Here is a 17,258-nt window from a genome sequence, read left to right as displayed (position 1 = left end):
GTACTCCTCTTCATGGCTGTTCTGCGGGTTCCACACAGGGGTAAGTAGCCACGGCCTCAAGGGATATCCTCCATCACCTGCAAGCAGATACAAATAGGTGTGTGTCACTCTGAACTGCCACCTTCAGGGAACACAGTCATGGCAGCAGCTATTTGATGTGGGCATGCACATGTCCCTGTACATATACAAAATAGTCACCAAGATGCAATGTATACTGTGATGAGGTGTGGTACACTGGATGGTGTTAAATAGATGATGCAGAGTGTAATCATGCATGCTGAGGAAGATGTGCTGTGGTAGTGCAACAATGTTTAGCCTCCAATTCATGCTGTATATTCTTCACTATGCATGGTCACACTAGCCACATTGCCACAGTTGCCATCCTGTTCAGTCATGCATTGCTTGCCATCACCATGGTGGCCTGGTTGTGCCTCTTACTTGTTGTCATCCATATGCATTATTTGTGATATGTGGCCCAGTGATGTGTCATGTTCCGTTTGGCTGGTTCAGGTGAGGAGTGTTTAGCTCTGCATGCATTCTCCACTCACTGGCTATTGCCACCCAGGTGCACTATTTCCCCCCCTTTCCCACCCTGGTGAACTATTCCCCCCCTTTCCCACCCTGGTGCACATTTCTCCCCCCCTTCCCACCCTGGTGAACTATTCCCCACCCTTTCCCACCCTGGTGCACTATTCCCCCCCTTTCCCACCCCGGTGCACTATTCCCCCCCCTTTCCCACCCTGGTGAACTATCCCCCCTTTCCCACCCTGGTGCACTATCCCCCCCCCTTTCCCACCCTGGTGAACTACCCCCCCCTTCCCCACCCAGGTGCAGTAGCCCCCCCTTCTGCATCCGCACACATCAGTACCCCACAGCACAGCCATGGGACAGTTGCGCAACTCACCAAGCAGCCAGGCACGTGGTCCAGCATGTCGCTCCATGTGATGGGGTAGCGTGGAGTTGCGCAGTACCATGGCATCATGTGTGGATCCAGGAAATCGGGTGCAGCAATGGGTGAGGATCTTGCTGGAGTCACATACCATTTGCACATTGATGGAGTGGTATTGCTTGCGATTGCGGTACACCGCCTCTATGGCATGGGGGACTACCAATTTCACATGGGTGCAGTCGATGGCACCAACACAATTGGGCATGCCTGCCAGTGCATGGAAGCCTACTTTGGTTCCGGCTATCTCCTGGGCAGTCCGTGGTAGGGATATGTGGGTGCTTGCGTGCTTCAGGAGGGCATCCAGCACTTGGTTCAGCATGCGTGAAAATAGTGGTTGTGAAATGCCATGCAGCTGGCCCACTGTGTGTTGGTAGGTGCCTGTAGCCAGGAAGTGTAGCACAGACACCACCTTTAGTAGTGGGGGGATGGCAGTGCGTATTTCTATGTGGCTGGCAATGTCGTTCTGTATCATGTCCACTATGGTGGTGATAGTGTCACGGTCCCAACCGGTACAGGGTGTGGATCTGCTCAGGGGTTAGGTTAAATGGGCTGGGTCTGGTGGAGGGATTGGTGGCTGCCTACAAGGCACTGGTGGCTGCACTGGTGGTAATTGCTGGGCCTGTCTCACCCTCCTTCTCCTCCTGTGTCTCCTCTGTGCTGCCTGTTGTTGCTGCTGTAGTTGTTGTTTTTGTTGTTGCTGTTGTTGCTGTAGTTGTAGCAGTATAGGCATGTCCTCCAGCGCCATGCTTGCAACAGCTAGTGGTAGCATTTTGGTGTAGGAAGGGGTGTGGTGTGTAGGTGTGCTCCTTTTGTACTGGGCCAGTCTACATTGCCTCCACCTGTGGGGGGGAGGGGTGTGGTGTGTGGGTGTGCTCAGTTTATACTGGCCCAGCCTCCATTGACTCCACCTGTGGGGATTGTGTGCACCTGTGGCAGCTGCCTTGTATCCTGATTGCTGTTTGTGGGTGGTCCGCGATGCCTGTATGGCCGGCATCGTGCAGCCCGTGATTACCGGCTTTGCGATGCCGGTATTTGCATGTCTGCGTAGGTTGGGATTTCCCCCTATTACCGGCATGCCGGTATTTGCTCCCTGAAGGGGCGCGTGTACGCGCCTATGCCGTTATTAGCGGCACCATTATTTAGGGTGCCGCTAATACCGGGTTTGCGGGTTGGAATGCAACAGGACGGTAAACGATGCCGGTATTACCATACCGGCATCGTTTTTGCCTTACCGGGCAACCTCGTAATGAGGCCCATAGAGTCAGCAGGCTGGGCCAGATAGAGCGCATTCAAATAATCAATACGACTGGTGATTAGCAATGCTACTACCAAAGGTTGCATTTCATTAGGTATAAAACATTTTGCAGCACTCTAAGCAAAAAAATGCCTGAATTTACATACCCTGTTCACTTGTGGGCAATTGAAGAGGACAAGCGAATCCCAAGATTCCTGACCACCCTCACCAGAATCGGAAGAACACCCAAGGTGTCAGGCCAGAAACAAGGTGTCCAGAGAGCATCATTAGAGGAAGCGCCCACCACTAGGACCTCCATCTTGTTCCCATTCAGCTTAAGCAAGTTCGCACTCATCCACCCGCCCCCTGCCCCCACTGCCGACAGACACTTCCGGAGTCAAAACGGCTCTGTAACCTGGTTGAGATCTTAACTGACCAGGATTTGAGTGCTGTCGGCGTAGGAATACCAAAGAAAGCCAAAACGAGTGGATGAGGCGACCCATCTACTGAACATATGTTTTAAACCGCATAGGGGACCAAGCAGAACCTAGAGGAACACCACAGGATAGTGCAACAGGATAAGAACACAAAGGCTGTGAAGAGAATATTTGGCTCCTCTCAGTTAGAAATGAGGTAAACCAGTCTAGAACGTGCCCAGAGAGGCCTGCTGTAGCTAAACGGGAGAGCACTTTGGAGTGGTTGACTGTATCAAATGCCGCCACAGATCTAATAGGATCAAAGCCCCCAATGCACCCGGTTCCACCTGGAACAGTATACATTGCTTAAACCGTTTTTCTGAGACTAATATGGTCATCGATACAAGACTTTTGGCAACCCCTCCACCAGGTGACAGATCACCCTCGATATTACCATTTCGAAGGCGCAAATTCCATTCTTTTAGAGCATCTAGCCATTGACTTCCCCTCTTACTTTGATTAGTATGATAGGTCCTGCCAGGGTTTAGCATGTCTAAACTTAATTTGTGATCCATTAAACAGTTTGAATTTAAATCCCCTGCTGATATGATGTACCCATTAAGAAATTCTTCTTTCCACTTCCATAGCATGTTTTCTAAATTCCGAATAAATGTACTTAGTGGATAGATCACCGCATTCCAGCACACATTCAATGATATTAGATTCACCAATGGCTCCTTAGTAGATAAATGAATAGCTAAGAAGCCCTGGAAGGAGTCCACAAAGATATGGGCTCTAAAGGCCCAAGTTTCACAAGTATCCCGGATTGTCTATGACAATAAATGCCAAATTTTATTACCAAAAACAATCACTGCTAGTAATAGCTCACTGCTGTCCTGACACTATAAACAGCTTTACACAATCATAAACCAACTACTGACCCCATATCTATAACCAGTAAGATGCCCCTTATCAAGATCCGTGCAACAGCATTGGGGAGTTTTGCATTGAAACCGTTGAAAAGATCCATCATTTGATTTCCAAGGTGGAAAAAGGCATTAATAACTATGTCAAGCGTCTCACTGATTATATGCTTAACCAGTAGGCCGAGTCGATTTTGGAGTCTTTATGGCCATTAGACAAAAATGTGATATAGCCTTCTCATTAAACACAATATTCAATCCGGCTCTGCCTTAGATGCATTCCCGGCTTCTATCTGTATAACGATCATTTCAATCTTGTTTGTTGCAGAAACAATTAGGTACATTCTAAAAACTCTCTCATATTTGGAAAAGTTCCCCCAGGACACATTCTAGCAATGATTACATCACAAATAAAAATGTCCCAGGCAGACCCATCGACTATGCACTTTTTTTTACCAAATCCCTCAAAAAAACACCTGGAAAGATCGGTAACCAGACATCTGCAGACATTAATCAATATTAATTTAGTCGTTTTGCCAGTTAGAGTTAGTTTTCATGCTGAGCACAGTACAGAATGAGTTCTCACAGTGGTGCTCGACAGTTCAAGGTGATAAGAGCATGTGGGTGGGATTGGAGCTGTAGTGTTGCTCAATTTGTCAGAATATGACATCATTAAAGACCTGATGCTCCAATCTCATTTTACAATATGAGTGGGCATGGTAAAGCAACACTTCTTTCTTAGCTAATAGACAATAAAAGGTGCTAATCCCGACCTCTATCTCCTTGGCCTACAATCTGCAATGCTTTGTCCCTCAGGGTCAGTCTCTGGCTCTTTAATGCTTAATATGTATTTGTCTCGGGAGGATAGCTCAGGGGCAACATGCTCACCTTGGGAGCAAGACGACATGGAGCAACACAGGTTCAGTCCCCGGGTCGGCGCTTAGAAACCTCTGAGTATGAAGTGCATTATAAATAACCTATCATATCTCCACTGATATAACTTTAGCAATTAGATGCCCTGTATATAACTAGGCTGAAGACACCCAAATCATTTGTAAGGTTACTCGGAATGCTCAGAATCCCAGTGATATGATATGGCATTTATAAGCTGCCTGTACACAAGTGTTTCTAGGCGCTTTATATTGAGTCTAGAACAGAATCTGTCTAAGAGGGGAATACTTTGAATCAGGGTGCCCTGGCCAGCCCACATCTGGTCGAAACAACTTGCCATGGGTCCTTTACCTTCCAACAAAGTAAGAAACCTGTGGGTCATAAAGGTCTCTGACCTATTCTCACAGGTCATAACTATGTCCTAAACATGTTTCTAGGCATGGGAATGTTGAAACGCATCTTCCTCATGGTTATTCTTCCATTCAAGGTCCAAACGGTCCTAATGCTGGTCATGTCAAGCTGCCCGAACAGCGTGTAAATGGCCGTTCACAAACATAAGTGACAGTGTCTACAAATGACACAGAGCAAAGCGACCTGGATCCTTCTAAGACTTAGGAAGTTGGCTTTGACCTCCCTAGATTGACTGCCAATACTGGTTTTCTGTATGGATCATGAGGCATTATGGAAAGTATTATGCAGGGAAATAAAGGGAAATAAAGGCCCTGCAAGTCCAGATTTAACCTATTCCAGGCCATATGGATTTGGAATTCGGACTATTCTGATCTTTGATTACTCCAAAGGTCTCTAGAGCATGGCAGAAAGGTCACACCTTTTCATGCTGTGAAGCCAGTTTGAGGAACACAATTCCAAATGGGTTAAGAACTACTTCAAACCATCTGGCCTTCCGGAAGCATCTGGAAGACTACCTGATTAGAAGAAACCAGTGGAGCCTAAATACCCTGTGAGGCTCAGTCGGGCAATCTTTCCCGACAGCGCCATGAGTCTTCCTTGGAATTGACAGTGCACTCTAAAAAACTAAGATGACATAATTTTGGGGAAACAGACATGTACTGGAATGATTAAGATTTTAGTTGAAGTCTTAGCATCAACAACCTACTCAGGCTATAACAGGTTACGCACTTAGGTCATTCAGTCTAAACCTCAGGATATCATTTATTAATTTGACCAGGCTTATTGTAAAGCAGTAATCGGACTTGGTAATGGCGATGGTGCAAATTGGGGCAAACGTTTTCCATACATAGGGCCTCATAACAACACTGGCGGTAGCCGTGCCTGTAAAACAGACACGGCTGCTGCCGGAGTTGCATTTTTGTCCAGCACCCAGAAATGAGCAGTTGCCAGGTCATTATGGCCTTGCCGGACTCGGTATTTGCCCATTCCTGGGCGCCGGTAAAAATGCAACTCCGGCGGCAGCCATGCCTGTTTTATCAACGGTGTCTGTGCATCCGAAATGCTGTGCTCGCGGGTGCCTTTCATTCCGCCAGGTCAGACCTGGCAGAATGAAAGGCACCCGCGAGCACAACTCGGAGTTTGACGGTCCGGATACAACGGTACCGGTAAGCTTACCGGTACCGTTGTATTCGCACCAGAAAACTCGTAATGAGGCCCATAGTCTACAGAGCGCTAAAAGCATCTTCTGACAGGAACTGTGTAATGGCAGTAGAGCAGTGACCAGCATGCAGTCAAATGAAAGGCTGGTGGTGAGGGCAAGATCCTTGCTTTGGACAGAAATGTGTATTCAAACCATGGAGCACTGATCATTCAAGGCTGAGTTCCACTGCTAGCAGCAGCCAGCCACCCCGGCCCCCCACTCACGTGTGCTCATTTATAAGACATGCTTATGAAGTCCTATTGGTGACTTGACTTTGAAACTGCCATTACAATGGAGCCATGATAGAGCAAACAAAGGCAGACTGAAGTGCTGAGGCATCCCAGCTGTTGGTTTTATTTTCACTGAAATAAAGCCCTGCTTTTGACCATTCAGTCCCCAATGAGAAATCCCACAGATGTTCTTCTTAAGAAGGAGCTGAGCTGCGTGGTGGACGATTGAGGACTTCCTCTTGCGTGGGCGATTGAGGACTTCCTCTTGCGTAGCGTGATCTCTTCCAAATGCAGGGAATGGATGACGCGGTGTCAGGACACACGACTGGGTGGAAGTTGGCAGGTGTCAGGACACACGAGTGGGGGAAGTTGGCAGGTGTCAGGACACACGAGTGGGGGAAGTTGGCAGGTGTCAGTTGACCTGAAGATCTAGAAACTGCAAGTCTGTTGAAAAAAGAGACATTCATAACAAGTTACATTTGCACACGGGCTAATTATATTTTTAGAAATCCAAAAACTCCTATTTTCACAAAAAAATTATATAATTATGTCATTATTGGGAGGGGTGCTGCAGTCTCCTATTTCGTAATATTTTTCTTCAGTGACAATTTAGTTTAAAAAAACAACTCATCCGAAATGCACAAGTGTAATGGAGACACATATTGTTAATCATAAACCCAGGAACAAACAATTATGGAATCAAAAGAATTGTTACTTCCAACACAGGATGTATTTGCATACACTCTTTGTAACTTTTGCGACTGAGACTATACTGTGAGCAATCACATTGCCGCCTGGAGCAGGCGACCAGTATTCACCCCTTTGTGACTCGTGCTGTCGACTGATGATGACATTTCAATCCAACCCACAACATTTCTCAAGAAGCCTTTTTTAACCCAGAATTCTTGACATCTGTCTAGACATTCAGCACTCTTCTGCTGCTTTTGGTTGGGATTTTCCCTGTTGCCTCCTGACATAAACACACTTTACAAGTTGTAAAAGAAAACAGTATTTGCTGACACAGGCGGCACCATTGCAGAAGTAACTGGATAAACACCTTCGCCAGCGAACATTCAGATACGCCCCATAACCAGAATAGGGATTGCACCAACGGTGTCTTAGTGTGAAGGACTGGAAAAGTGCAGTTCAGCAGGAGTTCAGGCTAACGGCCTTTTGGCCCACGTGACTGCATAGACTGTTCTTTCTGGTATGAACAATGGACTGCTCAAAGAGCGAGGATGTCGTCACCATGGGAGAGGTGACTACGCACCTTGCTGCTAAGCAATGGATAGGAAGTTGTCATTTGAAGCGATAACCGGAAGAGGAAATAGGGGACGGGCTAAGTACAAAGAGGCAGGTTATGGGGTCTGAAAGGCCTAATGAATTTTACCAGAATGTTCTTAAGTTTCAAATCCATCAGATGACCAGTGACCTATAAAGGTGAGGGGTCTGGAGGGCAGGTTCTATGTGAACGGAAAGGAAAATGTAGCTGTTTTAAAACATGTAACCATTCAATACAATCAATGGTAAAAGTACAAGGCTGTGACCCAAACCTTAAGAAAAACCTCCATGACTCCCATGACTCTGTTCCTAAACCTTTGGCTCACTCTGATTGCTACGCTGAACTCTTACAGAACACTAAGCCTTCAGCGGGCTAAAGCATTTTACTTGCATGTTACTCAAGATAGAATCAATGGAAAATGTACCTATCGGCAACCCTTTCACTAGCTCTCCACAGCTCTCCACAAATGACATGACCCTTGCCCTAATCCAAACCCTTGCTCTAATCCTAACCTCAGCCTTACCCCAATTGCAACTCTAACACGTACCCTAATGCTTACTTTGCTGAAACACTAGGTTTATCCTAACACCTATCCTACAGCAACATCACAAGCCCTCCCCCAATGTTCCTTTCTTCAAATCGTACCCAAAGCATTACACTATTAGCCCTATCCTTACCATAACCCCATCCTACCACTTAACCAGACACTTAATCTACCGTAACGACTAACCAAACACCAACATCACCAACACTGCAGCAGCCACCCTCACCATAACTCTTACCCTAATTCTAACTAAAATCTTTTCTCTAATCCTATCCCCCCTACCCTATCCTTGCCCTAAACCAGGCAATCATAAGCCCACAAAACCCTCCTTAACCCTAATAATTGCATAACGCTATTACATTTTTGGCTACTTTTCAGCTGCATTTTTTAATACATTTTGTTGGGCAACTTTTTCACTGCAGTTATTTTCACTACATTTTCACTGACTACATTTTTGATGGCAACATTTTCACTGGACACTGATTAGGTTAGATCGGTCGGTTCCAGGTAGGGATAGGAGGCTGTTTTCTTTGTCTTTCAAGAGAAAAATAAAGCTGTCTCTGTGATCACCCGAAATTGATCTGTGAGCCTAAGGGATAAAGAATTTGCCCTGAATGTAGTTTTTAGACAGGGGGTTTCCTGCAGACCCTACCAGTGCCGGGTAATTAGAACGACTTACCCAAGCAAAGCTAATACAGGAACCTGCCCAGTTATGTCATTTAGTATAACTAGATAGCCTTCCAAAGATACAGATGCATGCTTGCAATGGACGATGGACTGCCTTGAAAGAGAGAGAGCCTGCACAGAAAATTCTCTCACTGGCCACCTTTGACATCTGGCAATCTGGCTTAGAAACATTTTCAAACCAAGAACAAAGGGTTGCACACACTGCATCAGCCTTGCCCTTCCTTTCTGCTTGGCATTATCCTTTCAGAGATACTTGACATGCATTTTGTCATGACTGGCAGGATTTTGGCTCTTCATAGTTGCCAAACAAATGGAACGCAAGTACCATCTAAATAGGATTGATTATTCCGGCTTCAGATGCCCTGTAACATCATTTTGAAGGAATGTTGGTGCTACCTGCATCCTATCAGCAGAGCAGGGTTATGGGTCATATCCACCTGAATATCATCTTCCATTCCATGTCTTCTTTCGCATCAGCACCCCGACTCAGATCTCATGAAATGTTAATTGCATGGCCTCAAAGCACTCAGTGCCTCCAATTGTGCAATACCGAGGTGCACAACCCAGTAGGAGATACATGGTGTGCTGGCTTATTCCTCATTCATGGCCATTAATATCTCATTGAAGCAAGTGTAACTTTCTCTGGAGCCTGAATCCGACCCCCAATAAGTAACCCATTCATTAACCTTCAATTCAATTCAATAACCTATGTTTTCCAGTCTGTACGAAGAATAAGAACGCAGCTCATCGGGGTTTTTGCGGTTATTTTGACGGTGTGATGTTGATTTTTGATAGCAGGGGCTTGATTATTTATGTTTCTTGACTTGTACACTTTTCCTGTGTAAATAGTTGTGATTTTCCTTTCTTATTTGCATTGTTATTTTTATTTTCCGTTGATTGTCTTGCTATCTGTAACAATGGTAATGTAAATAAAAGTTTCAAAAAAAAAAAAGAACGCAGCTCATCATGTAAGGCTACGAGATAAGTGCCTAGATCTAGCCAGTTAAGCGTAAAGTATCAACATGCGTTAACAGCGCTTTTCAGTAATTGGGAAATGAAGATTGTACCTATCTTAAGCCACGCAGCAGAGGTGGTAGGGGATTTTGAGCCAAACGAAAGGGTCAATTTTGGAGGCATGTGCTTCACCTGCTGAAATGAGTTCCTACTATTATAATATATAATAAAATACGAGTTAGGCATGAGTTAGGCATGTTATCCCTTATGGATATGATAAACTGGAAGTACCTTTCTCTATGTAGGAAAATACTGAAGTCTTCACAGGCTTCATTATTCTGTGCATTAAATGCTGCAATATAGTTCTTCTAACAGGGAATTAATGCATTGGACCCACCACAGTAATTCCTTGCTGGATTCCATAAACATGTCCTGCGACGATCTCATTCTTTACCCCTCTAATGTAAAGAACACACCTCGGATCATGGACTGGGTCATTGCTTAAGAAGGTACAAAGAAATACACATTATGTTCATATGTATCAGAAACTGAGACATCTTTGTAAACAGTGCCTCTGTATTTTGAGAATGTTCCTGATGTAAAGAGGAGATCACGGTTCTTAGGTTTAAGGTTCATTCTGTTTCCCACAAACAAAGCCTTGAGGGCACCCAGAATATCACGAAAGGATGCTGAGATAGTGGAGATTTTGTAAGGACGCTAATTTAGTCAAGTCTTTGAAACATTTGGTTGTGTGGAACGTGTAAGATTAACTTCGGTGACACATCTGCACTTTTTTATTTATTTGATAATATACTTCTAGCCTTACGGCTTTGTTTATACAACAGATAATACATACATAAACAATACAGATATCCACTTCAATGTTAAAAGAATAGCCAATCATAATAAAACCATCCAATACATTCACAAGAATATCATAAAAACATTTAATAAATAACACATCTTAAGATAAACAATTTAAAATTTCAACATTTTCTGATAAAATGTTACCATATAAAAGATAAAATGTATGTCATTGCCTTGCATGAATTTGCTCCATGTGTATGATACATTACACGCATCCAACTGATTGTTAAAAGATTTTAAAAAACTATTACGAATCAAAGATAGACTGTAGAGGAGGTCCCAAATAAAGCCTGCACTCCCATTGCCCATTTTGAAGTACCAGGAACATTAACACCAAAGTATGTGATGTATGATGAACAAATAAATCAGCAGAGAGCCGGAATAGGGCTCTGCCCAGTACCCATCAGAAGAGCAATGCCTAGCGAAGTACCAATAACCAGACAACCATGGACAGTAAGGTATCCATTGAGAAAACCCTGCCAACAAATGAGACAAAATGAAGATTGCCTAAGTACCGTCCCGGAAGAAACCAAAAAGGTCTTAATGGAAGACGAATGGTGACGACACGAGAGCCCGGACAGTGCCACAACCTTATCTCCCTCAAGGGGACACAGGCCCTTACGAACCCAATTGGGGCCTCCTCAGATACCCTGGAGCCAGTCCTGGCGCTGCTGGCATAGGAGACGCTCACTGGGACAGGCTTCCTATGGCCAATGGATAAGCATGGCCGCCCCCATGCGGAATACTGGAGAACTGTATGCTACAGTCTAGCTTACACAAAGGCACCTGGGATACTACCTAGCTATTTAATCCACGCCCGACCAAGAGCATGCGCTTCGCGTTATTCTGCCTTTGCAGCGTGACGCTCCTCCTGCTCTGCATCCCTACCTGCTCAGCTTCATCCATCGTCTTCAGAGTCTTCCTGGGCCTGACCAACGCCCCGCTCACCAGCTCAGCAGCATCCTTTGGCTTCGGAAGTACCCAAGGCAAGACCATCGCTGCTTACCGACTCAGCAGCATCCTTTGGCTTCGGAAGTATCCTAGGCAAGACCATTGCCATACTTACCATTTTGCAGCATCCTGTGGCTTACTAGTCATCCGAAGCAGGCATCATCTCAATGCTCTCCCGTTGAGTGCTTCATCTGCTCTTCGAAGCCGCCCAACTTGCGCTGGCCCCGATTTCTTCATCCCTTCGGGGGTTCCTCCAACTCCACCCCGTCGAGGTCTGCAAGACAAAAGTTAGCAGGTTAGTCATTTGCAAGGACGCTTTCAGCGCCGCATGGCGACTCAGCTTACCTGCTTGAACCAGTCTTCGGCTTTCTTCGTGACCTCCACCATCAGCAACAAGGACAGGAGTTAGCTCATATTCCAAAGACTATTTTTACCTATAAAGACTTACTCTCATCAAGAAAGACTTTAAGACTTACCTGAAGAAGGAGTTGCAGCCAGTCTGAACTCCGGCCCTCGCCAGTGAAGCAACTCGGTGGAACGGCCCCAAATCTACGCACCCCTGCCCGGACCGGCAGGGCGGAGAGCGCACTTTTAACATCACTAAGGTGAGAGTCGCCCTTAGGGAACCTGCACGGGAACGTGGGAGTGGGCGATCTAATAGGAACCCATCTAAGCTGCCCCTCATGTCTTCCAGAGCTGAATCCGCTTATCCAGGGGTCCGGGACGGGCGTGGGGTACCGAAGAGCCCGCAGGTGTGTGCCTGTAGACGTCCCTGTGGAAAAGAACAGGTGAGCGTTACAGACAGACTCACAGATAGAACAAATGACGAACCAAGAATGACACAAGGAGACGAAACGCCATGAGAAAAGAGATCGTGAGCTTATAGTGATAGGAAGCTATCAAAACGTAAGAGAGTTAAGCTGTAAGCAGGATGAAGATATTCAACCAGCTAACACCTGTACATATGCTTGAAACCGCAAGTAAGCTAAGAAAACAGTACGGCTTGCTATGCTAAGTAGAAGAATAGCGCGGCAAGCACCATTCTATATAATCTACCTCAAAACGAAGCACAGTATTATAAGTGCGATTCCACTTTACGCGAAAAGCAGAATCAACTCAGGTTACTAGAGGCCAAACAGGACAAAATTCATATTCTAGCAAATTGAGAAGAGAATTGAAACTCAGCAGATGCAACTCATGCCAAGAGAGCCAAGTTCATACCAATAGAAGGAATGAACAGTAGCTACATCTAATTGAAACCTAAGAACAGAATATCCTGTCTCTGAAAGGTCAAGATAAGGAAGCGTAGGCAGGTGGCAAGCCAAATAAGAATTAAATGCACAAATTGAGAGAAACTAGGCAAATTCACAGTGTCTGCATCGTGTGACCATCCGAGCGAGGAGAAGCACAAGTTCATACCTACACGTGGCATCCGCCCAGGAGAAGATATCGGAACTTTCCCAGACAGAAGATGCAGTTTCGAGGCCAACCACAGTAACATAATTGACACATTGTTGTTGAATTGATGATTGATTGTAACCTTAATTGGAAGCTGAGGGGGTCCCCTTGCACCTGTCTGACCATTCTGCGTGCTGCTAAGTAAAGTGGAAATTTATGCCTGGGGCTAGTGCCAACCCAATCACAATGGACCAAATAATCTAGGGTCCTATATTTAGTAGAGCCAATGGGACGTCATACTTTTGGTGATGTCTACAATAGTAATTTTGAAGGAAGGGTTTAGATGCCCACCTGACAGTGTTTTACCCAATCCCTCACTCCGTTACCATATACAGATATAGCACCTATATTAAAGTGACCTTTTCCGAACCAATAGAAATGCTTATTAACTTCTGAGTATTACACGTCACTTATGACGAATTTTCAGTATAAAAGATGTTTTTTTATGAAGTTCATTGGAGTTGAAGGGAGAAGGACGATCGCATCAATGTTGATATCCATAACTCCCCGTTTTTTGTACTTGTCATTAAACGGACTCCCTTTGCCAAACCATTGAGTTGTCCTTATTGATTGGTGTTGGAGTAATAAATCTGCACCCCCCATCCATCTCAAGGTGCAGCTATCTCGTCTTAAAATACTCTCGGAGCAAACCTCGGCTATATGGGCCGGTCGAGGGTCTCCTGTGTACACTTGGTAGCAGAGGATGGTTATCCATTATTGATTATTGATTTGAATAAGACACCTATTGACCGTCGACATAAAGTAATTCTAGGTCTTCTGCAATATCACAAGTCCTTTGCCATTCGGCTGAGTAGACTGTGAAGCTCCCCGTAGACAATGGTAGCATAAACAGACTTCAGTCAGGGCCTGAAGGGACCCGTGTTCCCCACGCATCCCTTCCCATTCCTACGGGCAGCTGAGCGGGCGGGCGAAAACTCGAAGAAGGTGGTAACAAAGGCGGTGATCCCGAGGGTGATCCCGAGGGTCCAAAGAAGAACCATACGAACGGTGAGTGAAAAAGACTAATGTTCTGGCAAAAGTGCATGCTATAGAACAAGTAAGGGGAAAGGTAACGGAGGGAGGCGGGAACAAACTAAATATAATTAGAAGTAGAGAAGACTGTATATATATACACTCCATAAAGGGGTAATGATTAGAGGCAGAGATATCTGTGTCCAGCTGGTGTCTGTCTAGTCTGTCAAGCGTCTGTCTTACATATTTTTCTTGTGACGTCATATGAAAACAAAAAGAGAGAAATTTTCTTAGAGAAAACAGATTTGAATTTTGTGCGATTGGATAGCGGAGATAAAATCGCATATGAATTGTTGTTATTTTATTAAGTCAGAAGGTATAACATTTTATGAAAATTTGGATTGGAGCTTGCAGTGTTTGGTGCTCGCTTATATTGTTAGAAGTTGTTTAAGCCGCATGGAAACATTGACAAGTGTTATATAAGAAGAAAGGGAACAAATTTAAGCATGGAAGACATGACTCCATTGGCACACGTATGCAAGCAATTGCCAAAACTACCACCCAAGCTAAAGAAATATAGTATCGAGTGGTTTAAAGGCCCACAAGATGTTTATGCCATGGCCACAAAATGGGTCTTTATCTAAAGCTGCCTTACAACATATGACGACATATTTGCATGCCAGGTATACAGGCAAGAAGTTAGAAAAACGCCTTGCTGTTCTCGAGTTATGGAAAATGTATGAATAGGGAAAGGAGGAAGAACCGCCAACAGATTGGATACTTAATGTATGCACAGAGGGGGAAGAGATGCCTACTGCGCCACCTGCCCCACCCGAAACAAAAGTTGCAGAAAGTAAGGAGGAGGGATTATACCCGTTGAGGGAACTTAAAGCAGCCACAGGATACACCAACCCTGCATATGAGTCACCTACACATAGTAGTGCTAAAAATCAAGGGAAAGATAAGGACAAGAATATTACCTTTGCAGTTCCAAGGGACAAGGAGAGACACGATGACGAAAGAAAAGATCAGGCAAAGACAAGTGCATCTCTCGACAAGGAGAGAGAAGGGAAGAGATGGAAAGGGAGCGAAGACATAACTAATGAGATAGCATTCGCAAAAGACGAATGGATGGGAGGACAAATTCTACTAAAACTCGATGGGAAAGGCATTGATGACGCGAAACAAAAGGAGAGGTTAGATGAGACACGAAGAAAGGGGAAAGAGAAGGAGTTAGGAGATGAAAGGATAAGAAAGAAAGACAAAGGCGAGAAGAGTTATATCGCGAAGAACAAGAGAGACAGCTCAATTGCAACCCAAGAGCAGCCAATGATCAAGACAGACAGAAACAGCAAAGGCTAGAGGAAGAGTAAAGGATACGTGAGAAACTAATAAAAAGACAAAGAGATGAGGAAATGAGAAGGGCAGATGAACGCAGAAATGAAAAGAGAATGGAAGAAGATAGGGTAAGAGAAGAGGCGAGGAAACACAAGGGATTTGATAACGACATAGAACGTAAGTGAAGACAGAGAGCACGCGATCTTGAATATCTGGGGAGAGAGATTAAAAAACCTGCTCCAGTAGTAGACTGGGAGGACATCGAAGAATTCTTCCCTGAGTATGATTCAGTACCAGGCACGTCTAGGGCAAATATTGACAATGACTTCGACACCAGAAGCATCAGAGAGATGATCAATAGGATATATGATGAAATGGGGCTAGAACAAATACCCCAAGGGGAGGGGGAAGACGAGCGCCTGGAGAGCATTCAGCTGTATGACACTGAGGATGTCTCCCAAAGTAGTGGGAATAGAGAGCTATCCCTGGATAGATTAGAAATAAGTAGGAACAAAGAGGATACGAGAAGTTGCACTAGTTGGGGACAGACAATATCCGACTCTGAAAGGGATGAGCGCGAGGAAAATGAGAAAGAGGGAAAGAGCAGAAGACGACTCCCAAGGGAAAAAGGAATAAGATGGTCAGATAATAGCGAATCTGCACCAAGAGTGTCAGAGTCTGCCATGCAGCATGACCGATATGAAGAAGTATCTTCGCCGCTCTATGTGGACAGACTAAGGGCATTACCAGGTAGACGGCGATGCGGGAATATTACCCCTGCAATAGATAGGAGAAATGAGAGAAGTGAGAGAGGGCTACACATTCCAATTTCCGTTGCTCGAGAAGGGGGGAGTAAGACCGCAATATATACCATGGCCACACATGGATCAAGAACATTTGAAAAACAAGCTTACAATGCTGACATCGAGAGCCGGAAAGTGAATACATGAGTTAGAAAAAATGACAGAAGGGAACATGTTAGCTATAGGGGATTTCAAAGGTCTTTTAATTGCCAGACTTGGTGAGAGAGCAGACGATATGTGGGCATGAACATGCTACCCTGGCGTAACCACAATTAATACCGCGCACCACGGAGCTCCATTCAACAATTGTAGAGTCACAGTATGGAAAGCTCTATGAGTGCTTTACCCAGACACTTCTGATATGGGAGCTATACTGACGTGAAAGATGAAGGAGTCTGAAGATCCGTTAATTTACATACAGAATTTTCAAGATGCATGGGTGCGCGAGACTCATGAATCGTGGACGAAATCTATACCTGTGTTTTACCATATATTGTGCCAAGGGCTGCCAGAGCCAATACAGAAACAACTCAAGAAATTGGTGGGATTTGAAGCCAAGCCTTGGGCTGAAATACAGTTGACCATTACACATTATTGTAGATTGATGCAGAAAAAGAATCGCAAAAGGGAAGCAACTCGAAAGGGTGAGGAAGCGAGAATGGTGCAGAAGAAATTGTCAAAATATGCTCTTGAAGGAGCCATGATAACTAGCACAGCTGAGGCAAGCATGCAGAAGGTGGCTAGTCCACAGCAAATTAATCAAGGCAATACAGGGTTTTATCCCAGGGGAAGAGGATTTAGGGGAAGAGGATGGCAGAGCAATCAGGGAGGTTTCTAAAATAATCAAGGAGGTTTTCAAAATGTGCAAAATGGTAACCAAGATATGTCAAATGGGCAAATAATCCGACCACCGCCAGTATGTTCGATTTGTAGAATGACAGGACATTTGGCACACACATGCAGAAAACAAGGCATGATGCAGAGTGGCCAAGGAACTGGAGCAGGCTTGGCAAATCCACCTGTAGTTTTACAGCAGGGCGGTGCACAGAATCACACGGTGCAGCAACAAGCGCCAGGAGTGCAACAAGGTGTGCAACCGCAAAGCATGGGGAATTTTCCACAAGGACAATCCCAACAGGCACCGCTG

The 17,258-nt window shown here is 45.0% G+C and overlaps 1 long non-coding RNA gene across 1 annotated transcript in view; it reads right to left on the bottom strand.

The window, feature by feature from the left end:
- Nucleotides 1–6,345: 6,345 nt before the first annotated feature.
- LOC138473800 (uncharacterized) overlaps nt 6,346–17,258 on the bottom strand; it is a 154,670-nt gene continuing 143,757 nt past the window's right edge. Inside the window, exon 4 of the long non-coding RNA XR_011268923.1 lies at nt 6,346–6,699. This is a non-coding gene — a long non-coding RNA (uncharacterized lncRNA). The remainder of the gene's footprint in view (nt 6,700–17,258) is intronic.

The sequence above is a fragment of the Ambystoma mexicanum genome, chromosome 8, assembly GCF_040938575.1.
Source record: "Ambystoma mexicanum isolate Mex_15411 chromosome 8, UKY_AmexF1_1, whole genome shotgun sequence".
NCBI classification, from domain to species: Eukaryota; Metazoa; Chordata; class Amphibia; order Caudata; family Ambystomatidae; genus Ambystoma; species Ambystoma mexicanum.
This window is presented reverse-complemented; position numbering and strand designations above follow the sequence as displayed.